At 54.7% G+C, this 20,652-nt stretch overlaps 1 pseudogene; it reads left to right on the top strand.

Moving 5' to 3' along the window:
• The first annotated feature begins 14,400 nt into the window (after positions 1–14,400).
• LOC140712536 (barrier-to-autointegration factor pseudogene) lies at positions 14,401–15,176 on the top strand (annotated as a pseudogene).
• Positions 15,177–20,652: the final 5,476 nt, after the last annotated feature.

Genomic DNA, 20,652 nt, shown 5'->3' with positions numbered 1-20,652 from the left:
GAGGTTTGGGTGGCCTCTCTCCCTTACTCTGTTGTGTCTTAGCTGCTGGAGCTGGCAAATGTGTGTGGCTCAGCCCCAGGCTTGGCACCAGGTGCTTCTCTCACACCATAGGGATGAAATTGCCACGCAGGAACCCCACCCATATTTGCATGTGCCCACGACACGTGGCGTGTGAGTGACTGCAGCATTGGGCCTGCTGGGCCAGGCAGGGCAGGATGGGCACCCAGAGTGGGAGCCGCACAGAACGTCAGGAGGGCAGAAAGACCACGTCCTGGGCCTGGGTCTGCCCCCCTCACCTGAGACCTGTGCACCTTCCACCTGAGCACATGCCCGTCCGTCCAGCTGGACCCTGAGCCCCAGGCACTCGGCCTCCCTCCTCCCCTGGCCCTGTCTCCAGCCCCTGCTGTGGGGAGCCCAGGGTGAGTTCTTTCTCGGCTGAGACTGGTCCCACGGGTGCCCTCTGGTCCCAGCCCCTAACTGCTGCCACACCCCTCAGCATCCTGGTATACAAGGAGGGGGCCTGGGGGTAGTGCAACGGTCTAGGAGCCAGGGGTCACCTGGGCCTTGTGCAGCCCTTCATTCTCCTGGGCAGAGCAGGCTGGGCCCTGGTCACCGGTCTTCCAGGGCGTGTGGCCTCCTCTCTTTGCAGGGGTTTATTATTTATTATTTATTTTTTTGAGACGAAGTCTTGCTCTGTTGCCCAGCCTGGAGTGCAATGGCGCGATCTCAGCTCAGTGCAACCTCCACCTCCCAGATTCAAGCGATTCTCCTGACTCAGCCTCCCAAGTAGCTGGGATTACAGGCGCCTGGCACCATACCCAGCTAATTTTTGTATTTTTAGTAGAGACGGGATTTTACCATGTTGCCCAGGCTGGTCTGGAGCTCCTGATTTCAGGTGATCCGCCCGCCTCAGCCTCCAAGAGTGCTGGGATTACAGGCATGAGCCACCTCGCCCGGCCTGCTGGGGTTTATTTGCCTACCTCTGGCAGGGGGAGGGTAGGAAGGGTTCCAGTCCCAACAGCCTGGGCTGTGGGACAGGGAGGGGCAGTGGTGGCCCCTGGAGCCCTACTGGGGGTGGTAGATGTGGTCTTGGTCTTCCTCCGGTCCCTGGAGCACCTGGCGATTTGGCATCACCCACAACTGAGGCCCCTCCTCGCCCTGGTCCTCCTCGGGCGGAGGGTGGTGCAGGCTGTCATGGTCGGGCTCAGGACCCTGCTGGGGGCTTAGGACATGGCCCAGGATGTCCTCAGTCTCCACCCAGGCCTCGAGGCCTAGGGACAAGCAGATGAAGGGATAGCCTCAGTTTCTCTCCCGAGACCCTTGGTCTGTCCAAGCCAACCCCACGAGCAGGCTTTGCTGCTGTGGCCTGGTGCCCACCTGGAAGGACGGGGCACCTGCCCTGACCTGGTGACTTCTCAGCGGTCAAGAGCTTCGGCTTCGGGACAGGGAGCAGCCCCACCAGCTGGTCGTCCTTCTCTGGAGGCTCCACCACGCGGGCGCCCCAGGCCCTGCTGGCACAGTTCGGTCTTGTCCACATGCAGGTGGGGGAGGGGGACAGAACCCCCTGCAGGAGGGTGCCCACCATCCCGGGGCAGCCACTCCAGCCCCCACCACCAGCAGCCCCAGGACAAGCCCTCTCTCAAGAGCCACAGTGATGAGTGGCCCCCACAGTGCTGCCGGCCAGGCTTCCACACCACGTCCCTGGGCCACTGGGTCGGGGGCAGTGGTCAGTGCCTTGGTTGAGCAGCGTCCCAAAGACGTGGATGTGGGGAAACCTCAGGAGCCAAGACTGAGCCACCCTGGCTGCAGCCACCGGCCGTGGGGTACAAGCTGCCCTGGAGGCCGTGGGGAAGCTGAGCTGGGGGACGCCCGGGAGCCCCAAGCCCTCCGGCTGTACTCCCTTCTCCCTGCACGGGGGCTGTTGACAGATCCCCATGAGGCTGGAGTGCCGCCTCCTTCCAAAAGCTGCTGGACAGGGTTCCCCTCTGCATCCTTCTCGTGCACTCCAGGTTCAGGAAGGGCCCAGAAGAACCGGCCGTAGCTTCAGGGAATGGCGGGGGTGCGGATGGGCAGGTGGGGCTGAGGGGACTTACTTCTCTGCCTCCTGCTCTGAGGGCCGGTGTTTGACTTGGACCTTGACAGGGAGAGTCACAGGTGTGGGCTCAGCCACAGTCCACACGGATGGAGGACACCTAGGGAGAGGCTGCTCCGAGGCCCACCTGGGGCTGCAGGGGGTGGGGACAGGGCCAGCTCGGCACAGCCCGAGCGTCTCTAGTGGGTTTACCACTCTCGGGTGTCGGGACTGCAAGCCGGGAGTGAGGCTGCTGGCCTGTGCCCAGATGACCAGCTGGCCTGGAATTCTGACCGGGCCTGGGGTGGCACAGGACTGGGATGTAACCTGGCACAATACCCCGACCTAGCTCTCCCCACCCCAGCTGTCAGCGCACTGGCTGGTTTCTGAGGTGACTGGTTGGGGCTGTGTCTCCCCCCTGGCAGGTGCCTAGAGAAGGCGGTCAGCTGCTCCGAGCCCAGCTAACCTTAGTTGTCAGCTGCTCTAAGCCCAGCCACCCTCAGTGGGGCAAAGGACAAACAGGAGAGCAAAGCAGGTGACCCCAGTGGAGGACCACTGGGGAGGACCAGTGATCTCAGTGGAGGATCAGTGACCCCAGCAGAGGACCAGTGACCCCAGGGGAGGACCAGTAACCCCAGCAGAGGACCAGTGACCCCAGGGGAGGACCAGTGATCTCAGCGGAGGACCAGTGACCCCAGCAGAGGACCAGTGACCCCAGGGGAGGACCAGTGACCCCAGCAGAGGACCAGTGACCCCAGGGGAGGACCAGTGATCTCAGCGGAGGACCAGTGACCCTGGGGAGGACCAGTGATCTCAGCAGAGGACCAGTGACCCCGGGGAGGACCAGTGACCCCAGGGGAGGACCAGTGATCTCAGCGGAGGACCAGTGACCCCGGGGAGGACCAGTGACCCCGGGGAGGACCAGTGATCTCAGCAGAGGACCAGTGACCCCAGGAGAGGACCAGTGACCCCGGGGAGGACCAGTGACCCCGGGGAGGACCAGTGATCTCAGCGGAGGACCAGTGACCCCAGGGAGGACCAGTGACCCCAGGGGAGGACCAGCACCGTGGGAGGCTGTGCCCATGTTCCTGCGTCTCCAGTCAAGGAAGGCGTGGGCCTCCTTCCTCCTGATCCGTGCCAAGTGTGCAAGACTGAGTGGTCTTGACATGGGCCAGGGAACAGGGCACATCCCCAGCCATAGTCCCAGCCAAGGACACCACTGTCAGCACAGACAGTGCAGCTGAGCTGCCGGCACATGGAGTCACCTCTAGCCTTCAGGGCCCAGGTGAGCATCAAGGGGTGTCATCCGGGCCCCCCTCCACCTGAGATCACGTGGGTTCATCTGGCCCCACCTCCTCCACCTGGGACCTCCTGGGTGTCCGAGGCCTGTCCATCTGACCCCAGTGAAGGGAAGCCTGCCCCCTCCTCATCCTCAGGTGCCCAGGCATCAAGAGTCATGAGCGCACCCGCGCCTCTCTCCTAGGCCAGCCTGGGGTTTGAAGACGGAAGAGGGGACCTTTGTCCACATCCCCTGCTGTGGGGGCAGAAGGTGACAACTGGAGTTGGTGGCCAGATGGGAGGGGCTCACACCTACCTTGGGTGCTGAGGGCGCACCTGCCTCCCACAGCAGCACAGCCACCAGGCTGGTAACCATGAGGACCCTGAGGGGGGCCAGAGAGGAAAGTGTGGGGTAGGGGAAGGGCCGAGCCTGGCCATCAGTCCCGCCTCCCCTGAACTCTAGGCAGCACCCAACGGGCAGCTGGGAGGCCTGGGCTGGGTTCTTCCTTGGGAGGGCAAGTGGTTTTACTGGACTCTGCTCACATGGGCCAACACACAGGCACAGAGCGGGGAGAAGCCCCAGGCCCACCTGCCTCCAGCCCCTCTCAGGCCAGAGCCCACAGCCCCAGCCCCAGACCCTGCTCCCCACAGTCTGGGCGGACCCCACTGTGGCAGGCACTGGTGGTTGGCTCGGAAACTCCAGAGGTTCTGCCGCGCCTTTCTGCCGCCCTCCACGTGGGGACACGTGAACACACTTGCACACAGATTTGGGTATGGGAGGGTATGGCGCAGCGGGGGGCCCACAGCCCCACACCCACAGAGCCCTGAGGCTGCACACTGCCGCAGGTGGGCACGCGCTGTGTCCCAGAGCTGCGGGGCCATGGCTGGAGGGCTCAGGGGTGCATGGCAGCACTGTTAGGCAGGCAGGCAGGGTGTCAGGTCTGTTTGGACACGGGACGTGTGTGTTTGTGTATGTGGTGGGGGGTGTGCATATATGTTGTATGTGCACATGTGTTTTGTGGGTGTGGACTGTGTGCATGGTGGGTGTGCGTGTATGCTGTGGGTGGTGTGTTTGGGTGTGTGTGCACTGTGTGCTTGAGTGTGCGTGGTGGATGTGTATGTTGTGCATGGTGTGGAGTGTGTGGGTTTGGGAGTCCGTGTGCTGTGTGTATGTTATGTGTGTTGTGTGTGTGATGGATGCATGTGTATGTTTTGTGTGGTGTGGAGTGTGTGGGCTTGGGTGTGTGTGTGTGCTGTGTGCGTGCGTGTGCCTGGTAGATATGCATGTATCTTCTGTGTGTTTGGGGAGTGTGTGTGGTGTGTGTGTAGTGGATGAATGTGTATGTTGTGTGTGGAGTGTGAGGGTTTCGGGATGTCTGTGCTGTGTGCATGTGTGTGCTTGTGTGTGTATTGGATCCGTATGTTGTGTGTGGTGTGGAGCGTGAGGGTTTAGGGGTGTACGTGTGCTGTGTGCATGCGTGTGTGCATGTGTGTGTGTGTGCGTGTGTTGGATGCATATGTATGTTGTGTCTGGTGTGGAGCATGTATGTTGTGTCTGGTGTGGAGCATGAGGGTTTGGGGTGGGTGTGTGCTGTGTGCATGCATGCTGTGTGTGTGCAGGCATGTGTATGCACGTGTGTGTGCACGTGTGCGTGGGCGTGTGTGGTGTGATGTAGAGTGAGGGTTTGGGAGTGTGTGTGCATGCGTGTGTGTGTGCGTGTGTGTGTGCGTGCGTGTGCGCACACGTGTATGTGCGTGGGCGTGTGTGGTGTGGTGCAGTCTCGTCTCTTCAGGCCCCTGCGGGGGAGGCTTCTGTCTGGGGAGGCTTCGGTCTCTCAGGGTGGGGTGGTCTTGGGGGTGGGGTGAGGCTCTGGGTCTGCATGGGGCTCAGCATGGCTGCAGTCAAGGGTGTCTGGGGCTGGGCGTGGTGGTTCACACCCATAATCCCAGAACTTTGGGAGGCCGAGGTGGGCAGATCACCTGAGGTCAGGAGTTTGAAACCAGCCTGGCCAACATGGCAAAACTCCGTCTCTACTGAAAATATGAAACTGCCCGGGCGCCATGGCTCATGCCTGTAATCCCAGCACTTGGGGAGGCTGAGGCAACAGACCACTTGAGGTTAGGCATTTGGAACCAGCCTGGCCAACATGGTGAAACCTCATCTCTACTAAAAATACAAAAAAAAAAAAAAACTTAGCCAGGCCTGGTGGCAGGTGCCTGTAATCCTAGCTACTTGGGAGGCTGAGGCCAGAGAATCGCTTGAACCTGGGAGGTGGAGGTTGCAGTAAGCCAAGATCGAGCCACTGCACTCACTCCAGCCTGGGCGACAGAGCGAGACTGTCTCAAAAAAAAAAAAAAAAACCCCACTTAGCTGGGGTGGTGGCACAAGCCTGTAATCCCAGCTACTTCTGCAGAGGCAGAAGAGTCAGTGTCTGGGATGCCCTACAGGCCTGGATTGCAGCTCCACAGGGACCTTTGCCCCTTTTCCGGGTGACTCAGCCACAATGGGAGGAGGTCAAAGGGCAGGGGGTATGCCCCAGACAGCCCGGGGTCGGGGCCTGGCCTGGTCTGGTTCGGGGGCCCTGCTTCTCCTCAGGACCCCCAGCTGGTTCTGATGCTGGGCAGGGGCTCTTGTCCGGGCATTGGACCCCACTCCCACTGCCGTGCTGCCTGGGCCACCCCCAGAGCCCACCTCCCCAACACACAGCCTGGGGCCCAGAATTCAGGACACGGTAGCCCGAGAACAATGGTGGTGGTGACTGCCAGGCAGCCAGACTGTGGGACTCCGAGGGTCCCCTCTCCAGGCAAATGGCTCTGGGCACCAAAGGATCCCCATGCCACCCAAAGGCCACCTCTCTACAAGGGAGAAACACCAGGAGAGGAGGGGCAGGGAGGGCCCTGGCTCAAAGGAGGAGGAAGAGGAGGAGGGGGGGGACCCCCACAGAAGGAGGGGGAAGAGGGACACCCCCACAGAAGGAAGGCAGTCTCTGATTCCAGGATCCAGCAGGAACCTGGATGCTTCCCTGAGCTCCAAATCACAGCCACGCCCTGGCCCCAGCCCCCTTCCTGTTGGGCAGTCACAGGCCTGCTGGTTTCAGCCTGGCACCACCCCCTTCCTTGTTCTGGGTGATTCTCCACCAGGCCGGGGAACCAAGGGGCAAGGCACTGTCTCATGCGTTTGGAGCCCCAGAGGAGGTGGAGCCTGGTGGCAGACCCCAGACCCTCAGAGGGCCCCTCCTTCTCCCTCCCACCTGCACACTTCCCTGAACCAGGTCCCCGAGCACAGCACAGCCGGACCCCCTCTGGCTAAGGGCCAGGCCTCCAGGTTTGGGTGGGGTGGGGATCGGGGCTCAGGGATGGTGGGCATTACCTCCTCATGTCTGGGTCCCCGTCTGTGGAGAGAGTGCTCAGGGAGCTGCAGTGGCTGATCCCAGTATCTGGCACCCGGCCCAGCTCCTCCTGCCCAGGCCCAGGCTTCTTGGGGCTTTATTGCTGCCGCTTGGGGCGTGGCAGGACAGAGGTCAGAGTCAGGGATCCCATCCTGCACAGCCCAGGTGACTGGCTCTGCAGCCGCCCAGCCCACTCGGGCCTAGATCTCAGTGGGGACACCCAGCTGCCCCCTCAGGGCCTGCCACACCTGACTGAGGAAGAAGTTTGCCTTTAAAAACCTGTTTAGTGGCCGGGCGTGGTGGCTCTGTTATACCCAGACCGTTTGTTCCCCAAAGAAGACCACCAGAGTCCAGAGTCAAAGTCAAGCGGCAAGGATCTTTACTACAAGTTCGAACTTGGTCCCTCCATTCTACAGCATACAAGAGGGCCTCGAACAATGCGAGTGCTTGCTTTTTATAGCCTGATGTAAACAGGATATGTAAAGTTACAGGGAACAAGGTAGTTCTCTCGGTTACTGCATTACAATTGGTTAACATTATACATTTAGCATTCCTTATCGGAGATCTCCCAGGTGATGTTTTTCTGAAGAAGTTGGGAGATATATGGGGGATGTGCCTCATTCCTTTCATTCCCCCCTTCTTTTCAGGTAACTCTAGAGCCAATCTTGGGTCTTATAAGTCTGACTCTGTTTCAGCGTTTACAGGTTGGTATTGGGCTCTGAGGACCATGAGCTGAACAGCGTCAAACCTTTCTCTGACAAACTGCAAAATTCTGTTAACAACACAAGGTCCTACAGTTAGCAGAAATAGTAGACTCAGCAGGGGTCCAAGGAAGGGGGCTAACAGAGAAAACATAGAGGAATTCCACCATTGGTCTGCAGCTGAAGCAAACTGCCGTGTTTTTACTTCAGTGCTTAACTTGCGTAACTGTTGGACCCGGTCTTCTACAAGCCCTGATTCATTTATGTAGAAACAACAGTCTTCTTTCAGAAACATACATGTACCACCTTTTTCCGCAGTGAGTAGGTCTAGGGCCCTCCAGTTCTGCAAGGTTACCTGGGCTAGGGACGTGAGCTGCCGCTGAAGGGAGGCAAGGGACTCAGCTGACTCCTCCATAGCAACGGCAAATTGTTGGTACCACTTGTTGCTTTCTATGAGGGTGTGACCTAGGGCTCCCCCCGCCATCCCGGCCGCAATGAGGGATGCGGTGAGGGAGATTCCTGCAATGAGGGGGAGAAATATGGCTCGTGCAGGTCTTGGTCTAGGGACTGGGTGAATAGCAGTACTAGTCCAGTTACCGGTGTACCCTAGGAACTCGCCAGCAGTTAGTAGAGTCAACCGGGGAACTAATGTGAGAGGAAGAAGACACAGTAGGTTGGTAACAGAGGGACTAGATAGGTCCTTAGATAATGTCCCATTACACCAAAGGAATATGCCCGGCGGAGCCCTTAGGGTGATATTAGGGGGCACTGCAGTGATGCTGCAGAGGCTGGAATTGGCTCCTGAGAAACAGTAGGGAAACTTCTCCTGACTGGGGTTGTTCTTAGCTCTGTCCACAGTCCATGTGGCCGGTGCTTTAGCCGCTGCCGTGATTGGTCCCAGAAGGTTGGAGGTTGGGTCCACTGGCTTGACGTGGGTGTAGTGGATCCACGACGCGATGCCTTCTACCTTTAGGGCGGTGGGTGTGGTCAGGAGTACCTGGAGTGGTCACTTCCATCTGGGTTCTAGGGTCTCTTGTCGGTGTTGCTTAACCAGGACCCAGTCTCCTGGCTGGTATGGATGGGGTGTCGGTGGGGGGCCGGTCTCATATAGTTCCTTCAGCTTGGGCCAGATTTCTTGATGAATTTTCTGCAAGGCTTGTAGGGAAAATAAGAATTCAGAGACATTTTCTGTTTCAGACTTAAGCAGATCATCTTTTAAGCTGGGAACCAGGGGTGGAGGTCTGCCATACATGATTTCATAAGGGGTAAGGCCCAGTCTGTAAGGGGTATTACGGGCCCAGAACAGAGCGTAGGGGAGAAGGACCACCCAATTAGCGCCAGTCTCCATAGTCAATTTAGTTAAGGTCTCTTTTAAGGTCCGATTCATCCTCTCTACCTGTCCTGAACTCTGGGGCCTGTAAGCGCAATGTAGTTTCCAATTTGCCCCAAGGATGGAAGCCAAATCCTGACTTACCTTAGCAACGAAGGCGAGCCCATTATCTGACCCTATCTGGATGGGGAAGCCATACCTGGGAAGGATATCTTCCAGAATTTTTTTTGCTACGACCTGAGCAGTTTCTCTTTTGGTTGGGAATGCTTCAGTCCACCCTGAAAAGGTATCTACAAAGACAAGTAAGTACCGATACCCGTATTTTCCTGGCTTTATCTCAGTAAAATCTACTTCCCAGTAGATACCGGGCCTGGTTCCCCTGAGCCTTGTTCCTGTTGCAGCCTGGGATTGGGGGTAGGCGTTGTTAAGCTGGCAGACTTTGCAACTTGCCACGATGCTGCTGGCCTTCTCGGCTGTATGTCTGAATTTGAGCTTAGAGCGTCTGATCAGGTCTATCATCCGCCGAGCACCCAGGTGGGTGGTTCGATGGACGTGTTCTAATACTTGTTGTCCTAATTTTTCTGGTAGGATGGTTTGGTCATTAGTATCAGTCCACCACCCATTCTGGATCTGTTTCAGGGGAAGTTTGTCAATCTACTGGAGATCTTATTCTGAATATTCAGGGAAATATGGCAAGTCCCGGGGGCCTGGGTCAGGGAGCTGGAGTGCAAGGAGTTGGCTGGGAGCCTTTGCCACATTTCTTGCAGTTTGGTCTGCCAGAAAGTTGCCTTGAGCAGTTGTAGTGGTTGGTTTCTGATGCCCTGGGCAATGCACAATGGCTAACTTTTCTGGCTTCCATAGCGCTGTTAGCAGGGCTAGGATCTCTTGCTTGTTTTTTATCTCTTTTCCTTTAGCCGTTAGTAACCCTCGCTCCCTGTAAATGGCCCCATGTATGTGCGCCGTAGCAAAAGCATATCGGCTGTCTGTGTATACTGTCAGTTTCTTCCCTGCCCCTAAGGTGAGAGCTTGGGTGAGCGCTATCAGTTCGGCCTTCTGGGCCGATGTCCCTGGGGGCAGGGGTTCTGCCCAGATTACCTCAGTCTCTGAAATCACTGCCGCTCCAGCGTACCTCTGGCCTTGATGCATGAAGCTGCTCCCATCAGTGAACCAGATGAGGTCAGCGTCAGGGAGTGGGCGGTCCTGCAGGTCCTCTTGAACTCCGTGCACCTGAGCTAGTATCTCGGTGCAATCATGGAGTGGCACGTCCAGGTCCGGGTTGGGCAGCAGCGAGGCAGGGTTTAAGGTCGTTGGGGGCAGGAAGGTTATCCTGATAGGATTTAGTAGTAGTCCTTGGTAGTGGGTGAGCCAGGCGTTACTTATTCATCGATTAGGTGGCTGTTTGAGTACACCTTCGATGGCATGTGGGGTAACGACCCGCAATTCTTGACCCATGACAAGTTTATCAGCATCTTGTACCATCAGAGCTGTGGCTGCAATCATTCGGAGACAAGGGGGCCACCCGGCAGCCACTGGGTCTAACTTCTTTGACAGGTAGGCAACTGGCCTCCGCCAGAGGCCTAAGTTCTGAGTTATTACCACGTTGGCGACACCCTTACTCTCGTCCACGTATAAGTGGAAGGGCTTGGTGACATCAGGTCGTCCCAGTGCAGGCGCAGAGAGTAGGGCGGTTTTGATCTGTTGGAAAGCCGACTCGGCTTCGTCTGTCCAATTAAATGGCTGCTGCCCCCCGTGTGTTGCCTGATACAAGGGTTTAGCCAGTTCTGCGAACCCAGGTATCCATAGTCTACAAAATCCCGCCAACCCCAGGAATTCCCTCACTTGTCGGGTGGATTGTGGCCTGGGGATCTGCAGAACAGTCTGCTTCCGAGCGTCTGTTAACCAACGCTGCCCTCCTTTTAGCAGGTACCCCAGATATGTTACTTCTGGCTTACAGATTTGAGCTTTCTTTGCCGAGGCTCGGTAGCCTAGATTTCCCAGAGCTTGTAAGAGACTTTTGGTACCTTGAATACAAGCTTCTTGGGTCTCAGCAGCAATCAGGAGGTCATCAACATGCTGTAGTAAAGTTATTTCAGGGTGTTTACGTCGGTACTCACCCAGGTCTTCATGGAGGGCCTCATCGAACAGGGTAGGAGAGTTTTTGAATCCCTGCGGCAGCCTGGTCCATGTCAGTTGGCCACTTATGCCCCTTCCAGGGTCATTCCACTTGAAGGCGAAGAGCTTTTGGCTCTGAGGGGCTAAAGGCAAACTGAAGAAAGCGTCTTTCAAATTTAAAATAGTGTCCTGATTTACGAAAGACATTACAACAGCTGCCTGACTTCCTGGAGCCTCTGGGTCTATGGGGGTGTACTGTCTAAAAGCTTCCATTAATCTTTCTAAGTAGGTAGCTGGGCTCTCTGTCTTTCCCTGCAGAACAGAGTATACTTTAGCCAAATTAGTGGGCTTGCGAGCAGCTGCCCGGAGACCTGCCATTAGAGCCTGGCGATAAAGGCGTAGCCATCCCCTACCTTCTGCCATGTTGTAGTCCCACGCCGGCCTGGTCAGAGGAAAGGTCGCATTTATGAGGTCGGGGTTGGCAGTTGGTTGACCGTCGTCCCCCGGGACCAACTGTCAGAGACAGCCGCTGCCCAGACTGCAAACGCGCTCGGGCGGCCCAGATCACGAGCGTGCCCCGGCAGCCTGGGTCAGAGACAGCCGCTGCCCAGACCACAAATGTGCTCCGGTGGCCCAGATTGCAAGCGCGCACCGGTAGCCTGGGTCAGAGTTAGCTGCTCGGATCGCGATGGCGCTCCGGCAGCCCAGATCGCAATTTAGATCAGAGGAGAGCCAGGGGATGTCTCCCACCGGTCTCCGCTGGCTGTCCTATAGCGCGTCCGCCAGGACGGCGCCAGCTCCAGTTTCAGACCTCACGAGTCACAGATTCAGATTCAGATTCAGAACAGACACAGACAGACAAACGGAGAGGAGCCGGCTCACCTATCAGTAGATCGATCCTAGTAGATCCGTTGACCAGGGGTCTGGTGGGCTTGGGGGAATCCCGGACGAGCCCCCAGATGTTATACCCAGGCCATTTGTTCCCCAAAGAAGACCACCAGAGTCCAGAGTCAAAGCCAAGCGGCAAGGATCTTTACTACAAGTTCGAACTTGGTCCCTCCATTCTACAGCATACAAGAGGGCCTCGAACAATGCGAGTGCTTGCTTTTTTTAGCCCAATGTAAACAGGATATGTAAAGTTACAGGGAACAAGGTAGTTCTCTCGGTTACTGCATTACAATTGGTTAACATTATACATTTAGCATTCCTTATCGGAGATCTCCCAGGTGATGTTTTTCTGAAGAAGTTGGGAGATATATGGGGGATGTGCCTCATTCCTTTCAGCTCAGGCCTGTAATCCCAGCACTTTGGGAGGCTGAGGCAGGAGAATCGCTTGAACTTGGGAGGTGGAGGTTGCAGTGAGCCAAGATGGCGCCACTGCAGTCCAGCCTGGGCAGCAAAGAGCGAAACTCCGTAAAAAACAAAACAAAACAAAACAACAACAACAACAAAAACCTGCTTGTCATGAAGGCTGAACCGAGCTCACAGCCAAGGCAACTTGGAGGGGTGTCGCAGGCAGCTGTCCCCATGGAGGGGTGTCGTGGGCGGCTGTCCCCATGGAGGGGTGTCGTGGGCGGCTGTCCCCATGGAGGGGTGTCGAGGGCGGCTGTCCCCATGGAGGGGTGTCACCGGCAGCTGTCCCCACGGAGGGGTGTCACGGGCGGCTGTCCCCACGGAGGGGTGTCACGGGCGGCTGTCCCCACGGAGGGGTGTCACGGGTGGCTGTCCCCACGGAGGGGTGTCGTGGGCGGCTGTCCCCACGGAGGGGTGTCGTGGGCGGCTGTCCCCACCTCGGCTGAAGTGCTTCCTTCCTCAGGTGGGCGTGCCAAATCCCCCATCCAGCCCCACCCCACCTGCCTGTCACACCCGCCCCTGCCCACCACCTGCGGCAGCACTGTACCAGCTCAGCTCCACCATCACGGAACCCTCACCCCCAACCCCACCACCTTCCCCACCCCTGCCAGGCGCTCCCACCAGTCCTTCCTTTCTGGCCACACCAGCCTGAGGAGTCTTACATGCTGTGTGGCTGAGGTCTGCCGCGCCACGGGGCCCAGTGCCCTGATTGCCTTTTTTATGTTTTTATTTTTTTTGAGACAGAGTCTCACTCCGTTGCCCAGGCTGGAGTGCGGTGGCGCAATCTCAGCTCACTGCAACCTCCGCCTCCCGGGTTCAAGTGATTCTCCCGCCTCAGCCTCCCGAGTAGCTGGGATTACAGACACGCACCACCATGTCCAGCTAATTTTTGTATTTTTAATAGATACAAGGCTTCACCATGTTGCCCAGGCTGGTCTCGAACTCCTGACCTAAGTAATCCACTCATTTCGAGCTCCCAAAGTGCTGGGATTATAGGCGTGAGCCACCGCACCCGGCCCTGACCACCGTCCTTAGCCGTCCCTGGCACACCCTGTGAAACAAAAAAGATTCCAATCTTCCCCAACCCCACCCAACTGATGGACCCTCCCTAGGTCAAGGGCATTCCACCATTAACCTACAAACTAGTTCAGGCCACAGTGGGAAGTGGGGGTCTGACAGGCCTCATTGTACCCTCCTCCTTTTGGAATTCAGGCAAAACGGACCAGCATTAACATTAAAACAGAGACCTTAAGACTGAAAGAACAGACTCTTTAAGTCTGACAAGAAATAGTCCCTTTTATTGATTCTATCTGCATAAACTTGGTCTCCACAACGCCTTGTGTTAACCCTGACTTTCCCTGCTATTGATTCTAGGTCTTTAGACAATAACTTAACTCTTTTGACCAATTGTCAATTGGAAATTACTGAATCCACCAACGACCTGGACACTCCCCGCCTTTCCGGACCAAACCAATGTACATCTCCCATGTACGGAGTGATGTCTCGTGTCCCGAACATGTATGAAACCAACTTCACTCCAACCCAAACCAGCTGCACCCCAACCCCTCGGGCCACAGGTGTTCTCAGGATCTCCTGGAACGGCGTCATGGGCCTTCCTTCACTCATATTTGGCTTGGAATCACTCTCCAAGTATTTTACAGGATTTTACTCTTTTCCTCGACAGCCCCCAGTGGGCAGCTACTGTTGGGGGCTCTGAGCCCACCAGCTGCAGGGTATGGGTTCCTCCCAGAGCTTCATGTCCAGACACAAGTGGAGGCAGTGCTTCCAAGCGGGTGGAGTGAGGGCCCTCAAGAACGGCCAACTCCGGGCTTTCCAGCGTGACCCGCAGCGTCTGAGCTGTTGAGGAGTGGTCACCCGAAGAGGCAGCTGGGCTTGGGTGAGAACAGATATTCCCAGGGGCTTCTTGCTGGGGCTGTTCCTGAAACCACCTTTGCAAAAGCTATGATGGTGAATCTGACCTAACCGACTCCGTCTTGCTTCTAACTTCCAGCTGTCCTTGTTCTTTCCTGGGTGCAGGTCACACAACTTTGGGAGGATCTTAGTTTATAGTTTAATGTTAAAACAAAGATGAAAACAGCCCTTTCCTGAACAAAACCCCTACTTGCCTGGGGACCAGACTGCCTTTATAAAACTAACAAAGTAGCCACAAGATTAGAAATTATGGTTTAGGAAACTTCTAGTGGCTTGAGGTATCGGCGGGAGTGGCCAGGTGGCGGGAGGAACTGTTACGGGAACTGAAGTTGCCGATTAAGCCTGATCAAGATGCCAACCTCCCAAAAGCACTGAGACTTCAGGGCAGAGCCCATGGGGGAAAAGCCAGTGGGGAGCCTGGCCGGTATGGGTGAAGTCCTGGGCAAGAAGCTGGAGGAAAGGGGCTTTGACAAGGCCTATGTTGTCCTTGGCCAGTTTCTGGTGCTGAGGAAAGATGAAAACCTGTTCTGAGAGTGGCCGAAGGACTCGTGGTGCCAACGCCAAGCAGTCCCGGGACTTCGGATGCCTTCGAGAGCATGTGACGCCTTCTTGTGATGCTCTCCGGGAAGCTCTTGATCCCCAGCCCTCATGCAGAGTTTACAGCCGAGCAGGGACTCCTCCCCTGTCCTCTGCAAAGGAAAAGATTGCTACGTCATACTCACCTCCAACGTACTCGGGGATCTTTCGGGAGTTTTCTCCCCTAACCATTTCAACTTTTTTGGATTCTCGTTCTTGCAGGACTCCCACTTCCTTTTTCCCTTGCCAGTTCCCTGGCGACAGTTACCAGCTTTCCTGAATGGACTCCTGGCCCCGTCCCTCACCCCCACCCTCACTTTCAGTCCATTTGATACCATTTGGCTCTTTTTTGGCAGGACAGTCACTGTCCTTGTAAAGTTATTTAGATCAAGAAAGTCAGTGGCTTTCATGAAAGAAAAAAAAGTAAAATAAAAAGGAAATTATGGTTTAGGAGTCAGGCAGCTGGAGGCCACGAGATTCTAAACCTCCCCAATTACTCTTAGGGAAAACATCACTATTGTAAAACCTAAGATTGGTGCTCGAGACATTTTTCGGACTCTGAACTTGGTGGAACAGCTGGTGCCACCCAGATCTGTGAACCAGCTCATCTCGTCTTGTGGCCCCCACTTAGGAAGCACAAAAGGACAGACTCGGCTCCCTGTGATTTCACCTGCAACCCAACCCATCAGGACTCCCCACTTCCCAACCACTACCCACCAAATTCCCATCAGGACTCCCCACTTCCCAACCACTACCCACCAAATTCTCCTTTAAAATTTGAGCAGTGATAAAACTCCAATCTCCATTCAGCCAGCTCTGCGTGAAGTAAACTTTCCGTGTTGCAATTTCTCTCTGTCTTGATAAATCGGCTCTCTCTGGGCAGCAGAATGAGCCTGTTGGGCAGTTACACTCCCACCCACCCCGCAGTGGCCGAGGGGCTCCACGGGGGAGGCAGCAGAAGGCCAGCGGCTCAGGGAACTGCGGTCCCCAAGGGGATTATGAGCAGTGATTGGCAGGCCAGCCCGAACTTGAACGGGGAGATCAGATCCGGAGTGAGAAAGTCACAGGGAACCTCCCTGGGTTCCCACATAGTCCCAGCCGACGGCACAACCTCTCCCCATCCCTCTGGCCCAACACAAGTCTGTGCATTCACACCGAGGAGCCAGGAGACACCTGGTGGGAAGTAAAGGCTGGGAGCCTTAAAAACTGCATCAACACAGAGCGTGCCCCCAGCCCACCCTCGAGGCACCAGCAGAGTGGGTCCCGCAGCCTGAGGTCTGTGCGCACAGTCTCCAACGAAGGGAGGAGACCACCCCTCATATTGTCTTATGCCCAATTTCTGCCTCCAAAGAAAGAAGGAGTAAAAACTAAAAGGCAGAAATGAAATCCACAGGCAGACAGCCCAGTGCTACGCCCTGGACATGGTGGTTAAAGATCAACCCCCGACCTAACTGGTTATGTTATCTATAGATTCCAGACAGTGTGTGGAAAAGCATTGTGAGAATCCCTGTCCTGTTCTGTTCCGTTCTGATTACTGGTGCTCGCAGCCCCCAGTCACATACCCACTGCTTGCTCAATTGATCATGACCCTCTCACGTGGACCCCCTTAGAGTTGTGAACCCTTAAAAGGGACAGGAACTGCTCACTCGGGAAGTTCGGTTGTTGGAGACGTGAGTCTTGCCGAAGCTCCTGGCCAAATAAACCCTCTCCTTCTTTAACTTGGTGTCTGAGGGGTTTTGTCTGCAGCTTGTCCTGCTACACAACCACACAGTCGAGTGTGATTCAAGGAAGACAGGCTTAAAAAAACTGGGTGGAGATACCAGGCCACATGCTACAGAGGAAACCATGTCCACTGATTTCAACAAAACAGCAACAACAACCCTTGGGAGAAAATATTAGAACTCAAAATGTTTGCCATATATTATCTAAAACATCTAGTCTTTAGTAAAATGAGACAAGGTCCCCAGGCTGGTCTCGAACTCCTGGGCTCAAGCAATCCTCCCATCTAGGCTTCCCAAAGTGCTGGGATCACAGGCGTGGGTCACTATGCCTGGCCTGTTGTGTATTTTAATTAATAAAAAGCATAGAATTAGAATGTTAGCACAAAGAAATGATATATTCTTGAGGTTATGGATACCCCAATTATCCTGATTTGATCATTACATGTGGCATCCATGTACCCCATGGATATATGCACCTATTATGTAACCATAATAATTAAAACTTTTTTTTTTTTTTTTTGAGACAGAGTCTGCCTCTGTCGCCCAGGCTGGAGTGCAGTGGCGGATCTCAGCTCACTGCAAGCTCCGCCTCCCGGGTTCTCGCCATCCTTCTGCCTCAGCCTCCCAAGTAGCTGGGACTACAGGCGCCGCCACCTCGCCCGGCTAGTTTTTTTGTATTTTTTAGTAGAGACGGGGTTTCACCGTGTTAGCCAGGATGGTCTCGATCTCCTGACCTCGTGATCCGCCCGTCTCGGCCTCCCAAAGTGCTGGGATTACAGGCTTGAGCCACCGAGCCCGGCCAAAACTTTTTTAAAATTAAAAATAAATGGCCAGGTGCAGTGGCTCACGCCTGGAATCCCAGCACTTTGGGAGGCCGAGGGGGGCAAATCACGAGGTCAGGAGATCAAGACCATCCTGGCTAACATAGTGAAACCCAATCTCTACTAAAAATACAAAAAATTAGCTGGGCAAGGTGGTGGCGCCTGTTGTCCCAGCTACTCGGGAGGCTGAGGCAGGAGAATGGCGGGAACCCGGGAGGCAGAGCTTGCAGTGAGCCAAGATTGCATCACTGCACTCCAGCCTGGGCGACAGAGCAAGACTCCGTCTCACACACACACACACAAAAATACAAAAATTAGCCGAGCGTGGTGGTGTGCGCCTATAGTCCCAGCTACTAGGGAGGCTGAGGCAGGAGAATCACTTGAATCTGGGAGGCAGAAGTTGCAGTGAGACGAGATTGTGCCACTGAACTCCAGCCTGGTTGACAGAGTGAGACTCCTTCTCAAAAAAAAATAAAGAGAGAAAGAGAGAAAGAGAGAAGGAGAGAAACAGAGAAGGAGAGAAAGAAAGAGAAAGGAAGGAAGGAAGGAAGGAAGGAAGGAAGGAAGGAAGGAAGGAAGGAAGGAAGAAAGAAAGAAAGAAAGAAAGAAAGAAAGAAAGAAAGAAAGAAAGAAAGAAAGAAAGAGAGAGACTTATACCCAGAATATAAAACAAACTCTTACAACTCAACGATAGAAAGACAAGCAACCCAACTGAAAAATATTCAAAACATTTGCACAGACATTTCACCATAGAAGATTTACAAATGGTGACTCCACCCCAAGAAGACGCTCAGCACCACTTGTCATTAGGGAGACGTGGACTAAAACCACAGCTACACTCCTATAGGACGGCGTCATGGGCTGTGTCTCCCTAAATCCATAAATTGACGTCATTAGGGCAACACGGACTCAAGCCACAGCCACACTCCTATAGGACAGTGTTATGAGCTGTGTCCCCCCTAAATTCATACTGTGATGTCCTAACCCCTCAGAATGTGACGATGTTTGGAGGTGGGTTTTTACAGATGTAAGTAAGGTAAAACGAGGTTATTAGGGTGGACCCTAATTCAACAGGACTGGTGTCCTTATGTGAAGAGATTAGGACACACAGATACGCCAAAGGGAAGACCATGTAAGGACACGGGGAGATGTGGCCACCCACAAACCCAGGGAGCGGACTCAGGAGCTGCTGACAGCTCGATCTCAGACCTCAGCCTCCAGCGCTGAGAGAACATAAATTTCTGTTGTTGAAGCTGCCCAAGCTCTGGCAATTTGTTATGGCAGCCTGAGCTAAGACCGATGGCTAGCATAAGAAGACAAAATCAAGGATCAAGAGTTGGCTGCTGGGCACAGTGGCTCACACCTATCATCCCAGCACTTTGGGAGGCCGAGGTGGGTAGATCACGAGGTCAAGAGATTGAGACCAGCCTGGCCAACAAGGTGAAACCCCTTCTTTACTAAAAATACAAAAATTAGCCAGGCGTGGTGGCACGAGCCTATAGTCCCAGCTACTTGGGTGCCTGAGGCAGGAGAATCATTTGAACCTGGGAGGGGAGGTTGCAATGAGCCAAGATTGTGCCACTGCACTCCAACCTGGCGATAGAGGAAGACTCTGTCTCAAAAAAATAACAATAATAATATCAAGAGTCAGTGAGGATGTGGAGAAACTGGAGCCCTTCTACACTGCAGGTGGGAATGTAATATGGTACGGCCACTTTGGAAAACACACTTTAGCATTTTCTTTAAAAGTTAAATGTCAACTTCCCATCAAATTTGGCAATTCCACTCTTCAGTATCTACCCAAAAGAAATAAAAGCACACATCCACCACCACTGGAATGAGAATGTTCATCGAAACATTGTAAGCAGCTGACAAACTGGAAGGAGTTCATGTGGACGAATGGATGAAACCTGTATAATCCATGGGTTAACAGCAATAATGGCCGGGCGCAGTGGCTCACATCTGTAATCCTAGTACTTTGGGAGGCCAAGGCCAGTGGATCACCTGAGGTCAGGAGTTCAAGACCAGCCTGGCCAATATGGTGAAACCCCGTCTCTACTAAAAATACAAAAAATTAGCCGGGCGTGGTGGTGGCACCTGTAGCCCCAGCTACTCGGGAGGCTGAAGCAGGAGAATGGCGGGAACCCAGGAGGCAGAGCTTGCAGTGAGCCGAGATCATGCCACTCCAGCCTGGGCGACTGAGCGAGGCTCTGTCTCAAAACAAAAAAAAAAAATTCCTGGCCCTTTGAAGGGCTTACAACTCTAAGGGGTCCACGTGAAAGGGTCGTGATAGATCGAGCAAGTGTGGGGAACGTGACTGGGGGCTACATGCATCAGCTAACAGAACAGAAAGTGGTGCCATCCTTCCTCATACAATGGAATTTACAGACAACACAAGTAGTTTAAGTCAGGGATCGATGTCACTATTTTCCTTTAACTACCAGGGCTGGGTGGTGGCGCCAGGCTGTCTGGCTATTTATCTTACTCTTGTTTCTTTTTAACTTTCTACTTTCTTTTTCTCCTGTCTTATAAACTAGGCAAGGAGTGGGGGACAGCAGGAGAAGTAGTGGTCTCCTTCCTCAGGATGTATGTGTCAGGTGTGTTTGCGAGGTGTGTTAGGTGTATGTGTGGGTGTCTGAGGTGTGTGTGAGGTGTGTTTCTGGGGTATGTGTTAGGTGTGTGTGTCTGGGGTGTGTGTGAGGTGTGTGTTTAGATGTATTTGGTGTTTGAGGGGTGTGTTTCTGGGGAGGGTGTCAGGTGTGTGTGGGGTGTATGTGTGACAGGTGTGTGGGTGCGTCTGGTGTGTGGGGTGTGTGTCAGGTGTGGATGTGTCGGGTGTGTGTGTGTGTGAAGTGTGTGTTTGGACGTGTCTGGTGTTTGAAGTGTGTTTCTGGGGGTGTCAGGTGTGTGTGTCGGGTGTGAGGTGTGTGGATGTCTGGTGTTTGACGCGTTTCTGCGGGGTGTCAGGTGTGTGTGTGTGAGGTGTGTGTTTGGATGTATCTGGTGTTTGAGGTGTGTTTCTGGGGTGTGTGTGTCAAATGTGTGGGGTATCAGGTGTGTGTCAGGTGTGTGTGAGGTGTCAGGTATATGTTTCTGGGGGTGTGTGAGGTGTGTGTGTGTCAGGTGTGGGGTGTATATCTGGGGTGTCAGGTGTGTGTGTCAGGTGTGTCTGGGGTGTGTGTCAGGTGTGTGTCGGGTATGTGTGAGGTGTGTGTTTGAATGTCTGGTGTTTGAAGTGTGTGATTCTGGGGGTGTGTCAGGTGTGTGTCTGGGGTGTGTGTGCCTGGGGTGTGTGTTCGGATGTGTCTGGTGTTTGAGGTGTGTGTCAGGTGTGTGTGTGTCAGATGTGTCTGGTGTGTGGGGTGTCT

Source organism: Chlorocebus sabaeus, chromosome 9 (assembly GCF_047675955.1).
Source record: "Chlorocebus sabaeus isolate Y175 chromosome 9, mChlSab1.0.hap1, whole genome shotgun sequence".
NCBI classification, from domain to species: domain Eukaryota; kingdom Metazoa; phylum Chordata; class Mammalia; order Primates; family Cercopithecidae; genus Chlorocebus; species Chlorocebus sabaeus.
This window is presented reverse-complemented; position numbering and strand designations above follow the sequence as displayed.